This window comes from Schistocerca piceifrons, chromosome 4 (genome assembly GCF_021461385.2).
Source record: "Schistocerca piceifrons isolate TAMUIC-IGC-003096 chromosome 4, iqSchPice1.1, whole genome shotgun sequence".
NCBI classification, from domain to species: Eukaryota; Metazoa; Arthropoda; class Insecta; order Orthoptera; family Acrididae; genus Schistocerca; species Schistocerca piceifrons.
The window spans coordinates 152,059,296-152,074,942 of NC_060141.1; positions in this window are offsets into that span (position 1 = coordinate 152,059,296).

The following is a 15,647-nucleotide window of genomic DNA, read 5'->3' on the forward strand; positions in this document are numbered from 1 at the left end:
CACCAGTACGTGCACAGTCACTGCAGCCAAACACATTGTCTGAACATATATATGACCTAGTAGATAGTGTCGGAAGTTCCATGCGGCTATTCGCGGATGATACTGTAGTATACAGAGAAGTTGCAGCATTAGAAAATTGCAGCGAAATGCAGGAAGATCTGCAACGGATAGGCACTTGATGCAGGGAGTCGCAACTGAGCCTTAACACAGACAAATGTAATGTATTGCGAATACATAGAAAGAAGGATCCTTTATTATATGATAGCGGAACAAACACTGGTAGCAGTTACTTCTGTAAAGTATCTGGGAGTATGCGTACGGAACGATTTGAAGTGATCATACAAAATTAGTTGTTGGTAAGGCGGGTGCCAGGTTGAGATTCATTGGGAGAGTCCTTGGAAAATGTAGTCCATCAACAAAGGAGGTGGCTTACAAAACACTCGTTCGACCTATACTTGAGTATTGCTCATCAGTGTGGGATCCGTACCAGGTCAGGTTGAAGGAGGAGATAGAGAAGATCCAAAGAAGAGCGGCGCGTTTCGTCACAGAGTTATTTGGTAAGCGTGATAGCGTTAAGGAGATGTTTAGCAAACTCAAGTGGCAGACTCTGCAAGGGAGGCGCTCTGCATCGCGGTGTAGCTTGCTGTCCAGGTTTTGAGAGGGTGCGTTTCTGGATGAGGTATCGAATATGTTGCTTCCCCCAACTTATACCTCCCGAGGAGATCACGAATGTAAAATTAGAGAGATTCGAGCGCGCACGGAGGCTTTCCGGCAGTCGTTCTTCCGCCGAACCATACGTGACAGGAACAGGAAACGGAGGTAATGACAGTGGCACGTAAAGTGCGCTCCGCCACATACCGTTGGGTGGCTTGCGGAGTGTAAATGTAGATGTAGAACATACAGACCGAGTCACGATCAGTGGGATTCAGTTTGATTTTTCGGTAAAATGGGCCGACATTTGCACACACAAAATATGGATTGAGAGGAACGTTTAAGTACTAGAAAGAAAGAGTTTGATGCAGCCTGAGGATAAGAAATATAATATAAGAGATATGTCTCGGAATCTGTCTTCTGAAATACACTTAAGAACCAAAGAAACTGGTACACATGTCTAATATCGTGTAGGACCCCAGTGAGCATGCAGAAGTGCCGCAACACGACGTGGCATGCACTCGACTAATGTCTGAATTAGTGCTGAAGGGAGTTGACACCATGAATACTGCATGTTTGTCCATAAATCCATGAGAGTACAAGGCATCCTACATCCCACATATGCTCAATAATGTTCACGTCTGGGGAGTTTGTTGGCCAGCGGAAGTGTTTAAATTCAGAAGAGTGTTCCTCGAGCCACCCTGTAGCAATTCTGGACGTGTGGGGTGTCGCATTGTCCTGCTGAAATTGCCCAAGTCCGTCGGAATGCACAATGGACATGAATGGATGCAGGTAATCAGACAGGATGCTTACGTACGTGTCACCTGTCAGAGTTGTACCTAGACGTATCAGGGGTCCCGTATCACTCCAAATGCTGACGCCCGCACCGTTACAGAGCCTCTATCACCTTGATCAGTCCCCTTCTGACATGCAGGGTCCGTGGACTCAATAGTTGTTTTCATACCCATCCGCTCGATACAATTTGAAACGAGACTCGTCAGACCAAGCAACATACTTCCATTAGTCAACAGTCCAGTGATGGTGTTGACGGGTCCAGGGGAGGAGTTAAGCTTTGTTCGTGCAGTTCAGCAAGAGTACATGAGCGGTCCTTCGGCTCCCAAAGCCCATATCGATGATGTTTCGTTGAATGATTGGCACGCTGACACTTGTTGAAGACCCAGATTTGAAATCTACAGCAATCTGCGGAAGGGTTGCGCTTCTGTCTCGTTGAATGATTCTCTTCAGTCGTCGTTGGTCACGCTCTTGAAGGATCTTTTTCCGGCCACAACGACGTCGGAGATTTGATGTTTTACCGGATTCCTGATATTCTCGATATACTCGTGAAATGGTCGTACGGGAAAATCCACACTTAATATATCTCGGAGTTGCTGTGCCCCATCGCCAGACACTTGTTGTCTTATATAGGCGTCGCGGACCGCAGCGCCGTATTCTGCCTATTTACATATCTCTGTATTTGAATACCCATGCCTATACCAGTTTCTTTGGCGCTTCAGTGTAGCTACTTTATTGGAAACCATGGGTTTTGAACAAGTTAAAACAATAATAATTAATTGAACCTTACCTCATATATGTAATATGTTCTGCAGCGATCAAGCCTTTCAACATTATGTCATCTACAACACAGACAAAATCTGTGGTATTGTAGAGAAGTCGTGGTGCCACACCAAAGTTGGCAACACTTATCGATACCACGGACGTTAGAGAGGGCTCGCTGTATTCCTCAACGAGATTTGGAAGGCGTTCCTGAAGACCATGCTTCTCCCCCAGCGCTTAGCGTCACTGCACCGGAGGTCAATATACAGTCAAGCACTGAAGCACTCTGCCCAGTCCCTGACCTCAGTTATAACAGTCAGTATCATCGTCTAGGACCAACGAATTGTTTAAGTTTCAGATGAGCTTGCACTCTTGTAAATTTCGAAGACTGTACCTCAAAAGAACAGTTCGTTACTTAGGTCATCAGTGGTCCTTTCATAGTCAATGTCAGCTGTAAATTATCAGACAATCTTGTGGAAAAGGACTGTGTCAAAGTTAACCAAATCTTTAATTCATTTATGCAATAAAAAGAACTGATCTTTCATGTGTTCTAGTTTGATGAGTCTTCTCCCAGAGCAATGAAACAACCCACAGTTATGACCAGAAGAAACTAATATCGTCTGTTTGTGTGACCATCATCCGCAGCAAGCACAAAAATATTCGTTTTGTAAATAAAAACCGCCTTTTCTTGCTGCAGTGTATTCTATTTCTTCCACATGCGTTTCACCTTTCATTTTAAGGCATTGTCAGTGGAATGGTTCTTCACGTTTTTGGTTGATATTTGCATGTCCTGTCATGTGGTCACATCGTGTAAGTTGCACTATAACTTCTCTTAAGATACGTAAGTTCGTTTTCATGTTATGAAGTCTTTTCTTCATAGTTTTTGCATTGTTTATCGAAACTGCCGTGCACCTCTATCAGTCTTCTGTCACTAGTTGTAGCCATTTTATCGAAAACTGTGCTTTACGGCCGTGCTGTACAGCCGATGCTCCATAGCCGTAAAGCACAGTTTTCGGTAAAATGTCTACAACTAGTGATAGAAGACTAATAGTGTTCCACAGCAATTAGGGCAAACAATATGAAAATTATGAAAAACGTTCATGACATGAAAATGTGCTTATTTGTCTTAAGTGAAGTTACAGTGCAATCTACAGCATGTGACCACATGACAGGAGACGCAACCAAAAACGCGAAGAACTATTCCACTGACGACGCCTTAAAGTAAAAGCCGAGACGCGCCTGGAAGAAATAAAATACACTGCAGCAAGAAAAGGCAGTTTTTACTTACAAACGAAACTAGCATCGTTTCGTCACAAGGAAATCTGTATAGAAAATTTTAGGCGTAGATAGTAACCACAAAAAATTATGTATTCAAGTGAGAAAGGTGGCGTATGTTACTTTTGATGCTTTTTTGGGTGGTAGTGTCTTTCACAAATATGCTGAATCACACTCTCTGAAGAATAACTGACATACGGCCGTTTAGCTGAATTTATTTGAGGATGTGTATCGTATTCTTGCTTTTCACTGACACCACGAATCATCTCCAGTACATAACAGAACGTTTTTCTCTTCATCCCACGTATCCTTAAAACCCGTTATTCCAGCAGCTGAGAAAAGAGTGTACACTTGTTATTTTAGAGACAATTGTAGGTTAGAATAGTTTCTAACCTCTTTGATGAAATAGATTCCAACCTTCAATCCTGCTAAAAGGTGGTGAACAATATTGGACCCACTGTGACGAAGCGGTCGGACGATATTATCTGGTGGCGTTTGGCACCAACGTAAACGCAGTCTTAGTGGGCCATTAAGAACACGTGTGTGTATGCTTTGCACACAGTAAAAACAACACAGCAAGCCGTGAATTAATGATTTCCTGTACACCAATCCCAATTAAAATCGTTCAGATTAACAATAGTTAACTGCTATATGAATTTCAGTTTTTTACTTGAACTTATGTCTAAGATATGCAGACTTACCTAAAACATAAAATTGTACTTCCTTATTATAACCAACGTCCTGCCACATATGCTTATGTGAGTACATCAGAGAAGTTAATTACACACTATTTTATTCAAAAAAACTATACATAACATAAATTTTCGGTTTCAAATCATTATTACTATTTTCGTTTATTTGGCACTATTATTTTAATTTATTATGCTGTCAGAGTGACCGATGGGGTGGATCCAGTGAGTGTGCGACGTATGAATCTTGGAATGTGTTAGTAATTAATTATGAATGCATCAGTGAATCACTGTATGTAATAGTGCAGTGAACCACACAAATGGTATAAAATGTCGCCACTATAAGTATTCGAGAAATAAAATACATACTTCTGTCCTTATGAGAACTGACGATGGTGTTTAACAAATATAAAGCCATATTGATTTTCAGTCGAGCGAGACCGTTTCAAAAACATGTCGCCACTGTAAGTATTCAAGAAATAAAATACATACTTCTGTCCTTATGAGAACTGACGATGGTGCTTAACAAATATAAAGCCATATTGATTTTCAGTCGAACGAGACCGTTTCAAAAATATGCATAGGTGTTTCAGAGTCCACTACCAGTCACAAATTTTTGTTGATTTACTTAAAATATTTAATAAAGCAGTATGTTTCGAGGTACAAATCTCATCTTCATGCTACAATGACAGTACAAAACCATTTAAGAGAAGTCACAAAGCTAGAGTCCTAACCTGGTATGTCTCCATCCTGTGGAGAAAGAGAAGGATAACATAATATGTGGAAATATTCACTTCCTTTGGTAGTCTGCCGTTCACATAATTTTTTTAATAATCACTTTGTTCACATGAAATGGCTTTCTTCATGTGGTTGTTTCAGTTACATCCACAGGTCCTTGGATTGTGTTAACAATTGTTTATAAATTTGCTAAGAACACTCACAGCACGACATCACAATCATATCCAGTGAGCAGTAGAAACAAGATGACCATCAGTACAAAGCTTGTTTAGATTTCGCTGTTGCTATGGCGATCCTAGTGTTCAATGTCACTTGCAATATCTTTTGCACACCTTGCTGACGGTTCTCTGAAGTTAGTCGACAAAATATGTTACAATGAGAAAAATTCTGACAATTTAATATTAACAAAAACAGCACAGTATGTAAATTATTTTAAACAAATGAAAAATATCACTTATGGAACACAGAATCATATACACTGACGAAAAAAATCCCAAAACGATGAAATAATTAATGTTGAGTAATGAGATTTCGGGATTACATTTGTCTAGAGAATGTGTATAAGTGTTTAATCTCGCATCTTCACAGGTTAACGTAAACGAGAGACTCTTTTTTTTGGTTCTTCAATCTTCTGACTGGTTTGATGCGGCCCTCCACGAATTCCTCTCCGATGCCAACCTCTTCATCTCACAGTAGCACTTGCAACCTAAGTCCTCAATTATTTTCTGGGTGTATTCCAATCTCTATCTTCCTCTACAGTTTTTGCCCTCTACAGCTCCCTCTAGTACCATTGAAGTCATTCCCTGATGTCTTAACAGATGTCCTATCATTCTCTCCCTTCTCCTTATCAGTGTTTTCCATATATTCCTTTACTCTCTGATTCTGCGCAGAACTTTCTCATTCCTAACCTTATCAGTTTACCTAATTTTCAACATTCGTCTGTAGCACCAAATCTCAAATGCTTCTATTCTCTTCTGTTCCGCTTTTCCCACAGTCCATGTTCCACTACCATACAAGGATGCACTCCAGACGTACATTCTCAGAAATTTCTTCCTCAAGTTAAGGCCTGTGTTTGATACTAGTAGGGTTCTCTTCGCCAGGAATTCCATTTTTACCATTGCTAGTCTGCTTTTGACGTCCTGTTTACTCCGTCCGTCATTGGTTATTTTACTGCCTAGATAGAAGAATTCCTTAACTTCATCTACTTCGTGACCACCAATCCTGATGTTAAGTTTCTTGCTGTTCTCATTTCTGCTACTTCTCAATACTTTCGTCTTTCTTCGATTTACTCCCAACCCATATTCTGTGCTCATTAGAGTGTTCAGTCCATTCAGCAGATCATGTCATTCTTCTTCACTTTCACTCAGATTAGCAATGTCATCAGCAAATCCTATCATCGATATCCTTTCACCTTGAATTTTAATTCCACTCCTAAACCCTCCTTTTATTTTCATCATTGCTTCTTCGGTACACAGATTGAACAGTAGGCCGAAAGACTACACCCATGTCTTACACCTTTTTCAATCCGAGCTCTTCCTTCTTGGTCGTTCATTCTTGCTATTCCCTCTTGGCTCTTGTATATATTGTACGTTACTCGTCTCTCCCTATAGCTTCCCTATTTTTCTCAGAATTTCGAACATCCTGCACCATTTTACATTGCCGAACGCTTTTTCCAGGTCGACAAATCCTGAGAACGTGTCTCGATTTTTCTTTAGTCTTGCTTCCAGCTAAACTGATCGTCATCTAACGCATTCTCAATTTTCTTTTCCATTCTTCCGTATAGTATTCTTGTAAGAAACTTGGATGCATGAGTTGTTAAGCTTATTGTGCGATAATCCTCGCACCTGTCGTCTCTTGCGCTCTTCAGAATTGTGTGGATGATATTTTCCGAAAGTCAAATGGTATGTCGGCAGACTCATACATTGTAAACACCAACGTGATTAGTCGTTTTGTTGACACTTCACAGATTGATTTTAGAAATTCTGATAGAGTGTTATCTATCCCTTCTTTCTTATTTGATGTTAAGTCGTCCAAAGCTCTTTTAAATTCTGATTCTAATACTGAATTCCCTATGTCCTCTAAATCGACTCCTGTTTCTTCTTCTATCACTTCAGACAAATCTTCCCCCTCAAAGAGGCCTTCAATGTACGCTTTCCATCTGTTCGCTGTCTCCTCTTAATGTTACCATCCTTGCTCTCAATGTCACCGAAGGTTGTTTTGACTTTCCTGTATGCTGAGTCTGTCCTTCCGGCAATAATTTCTTTTTCGATTTCTTTACATTTTTCATGCAACCATTTCGTCTTAGCTTCCCTGTACTTCCTATTTATTTCATTCCTCAGCGACTTATAGTTCTGTATTCCTGAGTTTCCTGGAACATTTTTGTACTTCCTCCTTTCATCGATCAACTGAAGTATTTCGTCTGTCATCCATGGTTTCTTCGCAGCTATATTCTTTCTACCTAAGTATTTCTTTCCAACTTCTGTGATGGCCATTTTTAGAGATGTCCATTCCTCTTCAGCTGTACTGCCTACTGAGCTATTCCTTATTGCTGTATCTATAGTCTCAGAGAACTTCAAACGCATCTCGTCATTTCTTAGTACTTCTGTACCACCGTACCACCCCCTCCCCCCTCCCCCCTGCTGGCAGCCCACTCCCGTAGATCCGAATGGGGGACTATTCCGAAACCTTTTGCTAATGGAGAGATAGTCATGACACTTTTGCAATCACAGGCCACAGGTCCTGTGGATGCACGTTGTGTGTCTTTAATTCAGTGGTTTCCGTTGTCTTCTGCCTGCTCAGGACGTTTTGATTACTAATCAAAGATGGTAACCCTAGACCATAGGCGTGAGAGAAGGCGTTGCAAATTTGAAATGCTGGTGTAGCAGTGAGAATGTTGAACAAGCATGCAAACGTTCATGCATTGTGTCTTACAGGTGCCGGATGTCAGTTTGTTTCAGTTGGTCGTCCAATAATGTCCCATACGTGCTCGAGTGGAGACAGATCTGGTGCTCCAGAAGGCAAAGGCATCAAATCGATGTTCTGTAGAACATGTTGGGTTATAACAGCGGTACATGGGTGAGTGTTATCCTGTTAAGAAACACTCACTGGAATGCTGTTCATAAACGGCAGCACAACAGGTCGAATCACCAACTTGACGAACAAATTTGGAGTCAGGATGTGTGCGATTACCACGAGAGTGCCCTGCTGTCATATGAAATTGCACCCTAGAAGATGACTCCAGGTGTGTGTTCAGTGTGTCTAGCACGCAGAAAGTTTGGTTTCCGGCCTTCTAACCAACACACGACCACCACTGGCAACAAGGTAGAACCAATTTTCATCAGAAAACGCAACAGACCTCCACCCTGCTTTCCTATGAGCTCTCACTTGACACACTGAAGTACCAAATGGCGGTGGTTTGGTATCAGTGGAATGTACTACTTTTGAATGCATTATGGGAACAGCAGTGATCAATAGAATTGTAAATAATTACTATTAAAAACAGTCTTGATCACTGTTTTTAATAGTAATTAGTGGAATGTACGCTACAGGGCGTCTAGCTCGGTGGTATCCTTGAAGTACCCGAAGTGTAACAGTTCGTTGTGTCACTGTGGTGACTACTGCTGCTCAGACTGCCGCTGCAGATCCAGTATGATGCGCCAGAGCCATACGCAAACATGATCATCTTCTTTCTTGGTAGAGCCACGCTGCCAGCAGACAAGTGCTCTGGCTACATTCCTGCCAGTCTTCCCGCAAATATCGCAGAAGGAATTTATAGATGCACGTAGCCCTACCACACGACCCCGGTGAGCTGCTGATAACGGCATCTTCGTCATATTAAAGGAATACATGACTAACAAGAGCTCATTACGTCCAATCTCAAAGGTAACTAATGCTCACGACCTTTAGAGCGCGTATTTAAAGCAGATCCGATCTGGATTCTGATGATGGCACTACTAGCACCACTTTTATGTGACTGTCGTGAAATTTGAATAGATTTCATCTTTGAGAAGTAGAAAGACGCCTACCAACTTCCGTTTATCACGCACAACTCATTCTCGGTATTAGGATTTTTCCCTATCAGTGTGTGTCTTCTTAATCGTACCCTACTTTCCATTTTAACAGTACTGGATTAATGCTGATGAGAAATGCTATTTCTTGAATATAATTTCGCTTAGGATGTCGTCTTTAAACTTATGGCCACGAATGAATATTTATGTTTTCTCCAAGATGTCCATTTCCCAGTTCTTCTCTAAGGTGTGAAGTACTTTAATGTCGTTATCTATGTGTCTTGTGTCTTCTGTATGCTTCGCTGTAGCTGATTTGTTAGCTTTATGAGTTCTGGACCAGTCAATATGTTCTTCAGAACGCGTTTTAAAAATTCTGTCCATTTGACCAATGTAGTAAAGCGTAATATTTGACTGGGAGTCAGCTTTTAAGCAGTCTTTGTATAAATAAACATAAATTTACAATAGCAGAGCGCAGAGAAAAACATCAAGCCCTTGTCCTCAAATTCTTGCTTTATTTTACTTCAAAAAACAAACGATATATAAAAAAAACAATTATTTGCCTCATAGTAAAAATAAAACCTGACCACCAAAGTGGTCAACAATTATGTTCAGTAAAAACTGACCCAAACACTCAAAAAGAAATGTAAAACAACAGTGACAGTGGTGCCCATCGTCTAAGGGTTGCCGGCACGGTAGCTCAGCGTGTTCGGTCACAAGGTTAGCTGCGCTCTGTGATAAAATCTGAGTCAACGGCTCAACACTGAACTTGAACGAGTGTCATGGTACATCCGCAACGAACAAGATGAAACAAAAATCATAACAAAAAAAGGGATAGCGTCTTTAATTAGTAATCAAAACTTCCTCGGTCCAGCGTTTGAAACCCGTCACTGTTTAAATTTTGATTAATAATTGGCATTGGTAGCCGAAGACTTCCTCCATAAGAAGTCGGCCTCATTCTGTCAACTGCCTTATCAAAGTGGGCGCAGGAGCGGATAGTGTTTCAGGGCGCTCTCTGTCCTTATGGTGGGAATCTGCACCTAAAGGCGTAGGAATCAGCAGTGATCAACGGCTTCAGGATGCAGAAGGCAATGGAAACCACTGCATTAAAAGCACATAAATCGTATCAGCAGGGTATGTTGCCTGTAATTGAGGGAGTATCATGACGATCTCTCTATTGGCAAAAGATTCCGGAATAGTCCCCCATAGGGATCTCCGGGAGTGGACTGCCAAGGGGAAGGTGGCTATGAGAAAAGGAATAAACAACGAAAGGATAACGTTCTTCGAGCCGGGGCGTGGAATGTCAGAAGCTTGAACGTGGTAGGGAAGCTAGAAAACGTGAAAACAGAAATGTATAGGTTCAATCTAGATATAATAGGGGTCAGAGAAGTGAAAGGTAAAGAAGATGAGAATTTCTGGTCAGATGAGTAAAGGGTAATATCACCAGCAGCAGAAAATGTTACAACGGGAGTAGGATTTGTTATGAATAGGAATGTAGGACAGAGAATGTGTTACTGTGAATAATTCAGTGATAGGGTTGTTCTTATCAGAGTCGACAGAAAGCCAACGCCGACAACGACTGTTCACGTACACATGTTCTAACATTCTGCGTGGTGTCTGTTTGTTCTAAGTCGTGTCTCCCTACCACTTTCGCGCAACGACGCTCTGAGCGTGTTTTTTAGGGAATTGACTAGTTTGAACCTGGGACCTGTTGCTGGTAAGGAGACGCCAGACCACCCATGACATGTAGAGTTCAGTAGAGTTCAGTGAGACTAGCGATGATATAACCAAATACTTAATGATTTCAGCGTCAGCTCCACAGCACTCCCTGTAAAAGAATCTTAACACTAACTAAATTTAGTGGAAGGGGTTCAAGGCTTTCCCATTTTTAGTTAGCTGGTAAAATAACGTCGAAAAACCAGTTAAGTTTACCATTGGAAAATTTATTCTGCTCACAAAATATTGTTTATAAATTGAACTATTGATAAAAGGAAATGTTTTAATACAGGATGATAAAAATCATCTGCGTTCAACAAAAATGTGAACGAATATTCCCTGAATGGGTTTCCAAGTTCTACAATGGATCGAAGGATGACCTATGCCATATCACATCTATAATCTAGGTTTAAATTAAGTTTCACAAAAGAGAAAACTGTAAAAAAAGGTCTACAGTGACCCTCAATTATCTTTAATTACTTATCTAACTTGTCGTAAATTACAGTGGCTGATGTGGCTTCTCAATAATTATATAACAGAAAAATCATCGCGTTTCAGATTTTAACTTATGTAGCAAATGTGAATACCACGAGCTTTAATTGACGATCGACACTAGTATTACGTAAAAAGGGGATGTAACAGATGAGACTTCTGCAGTTCTGAGTGAAGCCTCATGCACTCAAAAATGCGGCATCGCGTGCGTTCATTACCTTGTCGGTGTTCGTCAGGGGGCGGCGGCCGGCGCAGCTCCATACAGCTCGCCGTCTCGGAAGCAACGCTCTCCTAACTTCTCCTTACTACAATTTACCGAAGTTGGTTAAAAAAAAAACTATCTGACTGTGTTTTCATCTGACCAATCAGGGTCTCAATGTCAACATTAAGCTCCACCTACAAAAATTCTGTCTATCCAATGAGAAACGTTATACTTTTCGTGCTGGGGCAATGTTTTTAAAGTTTGCAACGTAACAGAGACGCGAAAAAGTGTCACGCTGAAACTTGCAGCTGGTGTGGCCCTTTTAGTGTTATCGTAAGATCTATACTGTTCTTCTGGAGGGCTCTATCTTTTAACATGGGCTGGGGGGTGGTCCTGGCGATTACTTTTAGTGGTGGGGCAATGTTTTTAACGTTTGCAATGTAACCGAGAATCGAAAAAGTCTCACGCTAAAACTTGCGGCTGGTGTGGCCCTTTTAGTGTTATCGTAAGATCTATACTGTTCTTCTGGAGGGCTCTAGCTTTTAATATGGGCTGTGGGGTGGTCCTGGTGGTTAGCTGGCGGCGTGGGTGTCCGTCCCTTATCGTAGGGCCTTCTAGCTTAACACGATTCTGCTCTCGGCTTCTGTTCTCGTTTCTCCCCTCGGAACTGCGTCTGTCTCACGGTGGGAAGGTATGACATGCATTTAGGCATTCTTGTGTTAGTCTGTGGTATTCCATTTTCTCACTCGTTACTCGTATTACTTTGGTTAATTTAATGTCGCGATTTATTCGGAGCTATGTGACATACTACTGGATTTGCTTATCATGTCAGGGTTTTCATGGAAGGTGTTGCATTTGCCTGACACCTTACAATGTCGACGTCGCAAGCTGAAGATGAGGAGTTGGAGAAAGGATATGACGATATTGAAAGGTTAATGCAGTACGTAGAGAGAGATAAAAATCTAATAATCATGGGGTATTGGAATGCAGTTGTAGTGGAATGAGTAGAAGAAAACGTTACATGAGAATTTGCGCTTGGGACAAGGAATGAGAGATTCAGATGGTTCAAATGGCTCTGAGCACTATAGGACTTAACATCTGAGGTCATCAGTCCCCTAGAACTTAGAACTACTTAAACCTAACCAACCTAAGGACATCACACACATCCATGCCCGAGGCAGGATTCGAACCTGCGACCGTAGCGGTCGCGCGGTTCCAGACAGAGGCGCCTAGAACCGCTCGGCCACTCCGGCCGGCAGGAATGAGAGAGGAGAAAGAGTAATTGATTTCTGTAATAAATTTCAGCTAGTAATAGCGAATACTCTGTTCAAGAATCACAAGAAGAGGAGGTATACTTCCGAAAGGCCTGGTATACGGGAAGATTTCAGTTAGATTGCATCATGGTCAGTCAGAGATTCCTAAATCAGATACTGGATTGTAAGGCATATCCAGGGGCGGATATAAACTCAGATCACAATATAGTAGTGATCAAGAGTAGGCTGAAGATTAAGAGATTAATCAGGAAGTGTCAATACGCAAATGTGAGGGATGCAGAAGTGCTACGGAATGACGAGATATGCATGAAGTTCTCTAAGGATGTAGATACAGCAATAAGAAAGAGCTCAGTAGCCAGTAAAGTTGAAGAGGAATGGATATCGCTAAAAAAGGCAATCACAGAAGTTGGAAAGAAAAACATAGATACAAAAGAGGTAACTGCGAGGAAACCGTGGGTAACAGAACAAATACTTGAGTTAATCTATGAAGGAAAGAAGTACAAATACGTGTAGCGAAATTCAGGAATACAGAAATACAAATCATTGAGGTCTGAAATAAATCGGAAGTGCAGGGAAGCTAAGACGAAATGGCTGCACGTGTGAAGAAAACGAAAAAGAAATGATTGTCGGGAAGACTGACTCAGCATATAGGAAAGTCAAAACAGCCTTTTGTGAAATTTAAAGCAAGGTTCAAAATGGCTCTGAGCACTATGGGACTCAACTTCTGAGGTCATTAGTCCCCTAAAACTTAGAACTAGTTAAACCTAACTAACCTAAGGACATCACAAACATCCATGCCCGAGGCAGGATTCGAACCTGCGACCATAGCGGTCTTGCGGTTCCAGACTGCAGCGCCTTAAAGCAAGGGGTGCAATGGGAATTCCACTGTTAAATGAGGAGGAGAGAGCGGACAGAGGATCCAGTATTACAATCAGAACTGAAGAGAACTTTGGATGGACTAATGTCAAGTATGGCAGAGGTATAGATAACGTTCCATCAGACTTTCTAAAACCATTGGGGGGAGTGGCAACAAAGCGACTATTGATGTTGGTGGGCATAATGCATGAGGCTGGCGACAGAGCATCTGACTTTCAGAGAAATATCATCCACACAGCTCCGAAGACTGCAAGAGCAAACAGGTGTGATAATTATTGCACAATCAGCTTAACAGCTCCTGCCTCGAAATTGGTGACAAAAATAACATTCAGGGGAATGGAAATTATGGATGTGTTAGATGACGATCAGTTTGGCTTTAGGAAAGGTAGACGCACCAGAGAGGCAATTCTGACGTTACGATTGATAATGGAAGCAATACTAAAGAAAAATCAAGACACGTTCATAGGATTTGTTGACCTAGAGAAAGCGGTCGACAATGAAAAATGGTGCAAGATGTTCGAAATTCTGAGAAAAATAGGGGAAGCTATAGGGAGAGACGAGTAGTGTACAATATATACGAGAGCCAAGAGGGGATAGTAAGAGTGAACGACCAAGAAGTAAGTGCTCGGATTAAAAAGGGTGCATGACATGGATGTGGTCCTTCGCCCCTACTGTTCAATCTGTATGTCGGAGAAGCAATGATGAAAATAAAAGAAAGGTTTAGGAGTGGAATTAAAATTCAAGGTGAAAGCATATCGATGATTGGTTTCGCTGATGACATTGCTATCCTGAATGAAAATGAAGAAGAATTACATGATGTGCTGAATGGGTTGAATAACCTAATGAGCACAGAATATGGGTTGAGAGTAAATCGAAGAAATACGAAAGTACTGAGAAGTAGCAGAAACGAGAACAGCGAGAAACTTAACATCAGGATTGATGGTCACGAAGCAGATGTAGTTAAGGAATTCTGCTGTCTAGGCAGTAAAATAACCAAAGACGGACGGATTAAGGAAGACAGCAAATGCAGACTAGCAATGGCAATAAGGGCGTTCCTGGCGAAGAGAACCCTATTAATATCAAACATAGGCCTTAGTTTGAGGAAGACATATCTGAGAAGGTACAGCTGAAGTGCACCATTGTATGGCAATGAAACATGGACTGTGGGAAAACCGGAACAGAAGATAATCGAAGAATTTGACATGTGGTGCTACAGATGAATGTTGAAAATTAGGTGGACTGACAAAGTAAGGAATGAGGAGTTTCTGCACCAAAATGAAATAGCGACAAGCGTAGTGGCTCTCTAGAATGATCTACAACCCACCATCACCTCCACTCTGTCCCATACAAACAACAGGCAGAAGAACACAATCTCCACATATTACCACCTACGCGTAAAGATGCCAAATTTGCAATGATATCACAATTTAAAATGCAGAACTATAACGGTACACTCAGATAGCAAAATGGCGTGCCGTGCATGTTTACTTAATTGCAATTGTGGCATAATCAAATTCTTCATTCCTTCGCCGTTCTTCTTCACAACAACAAACAATAATGGGCCTACTTCACCAATCCCATTCACGCCACCATACTGTATTTTATTCGGTCAGTAATCTGATAACCACTAATAGATACCAACTGCAATTAAGACACAAATAAACACGTATCACTTAATGCTCTGCATTGTATTGTTGTGACCGTAACTCTTCATCGTCTTTCGTATCGACGAGCTGCCATCTTCTTATGGATGCCAGAAGAAACACACTGTATGCTATCACAGCTCGACGATGTCTGCTTTGCAGTTGTTCATGCTCCACAGCGACTGTTGCAGTCCAATTCTGGAGATTCCATACTGCTCTCGGTCCCACAGCACTCCGCTTCGCCAAGAGAAATGACCCAGTGGTTAACATACTGGACGCGCATTCGGGATTACGACGCTTCAAACCCGCTTCCGGCCATCCTGCGCTTGATATTCCGTGATTTCCCTAAATCACTTCAGGCAAATGTCGCGATGGTTCCTTTGAAAGAGCACGGCTGCCTTCCTTCCCTAATTCGATGGAACTGATCACCTCATTGTTTTGTCCCCTGCACGAAATGAACCAACTAACCACTCCGCTCCACCAGGATATGATTTTCGTAGGGGTTATCAACTAAATCTAGACTACTACACCAG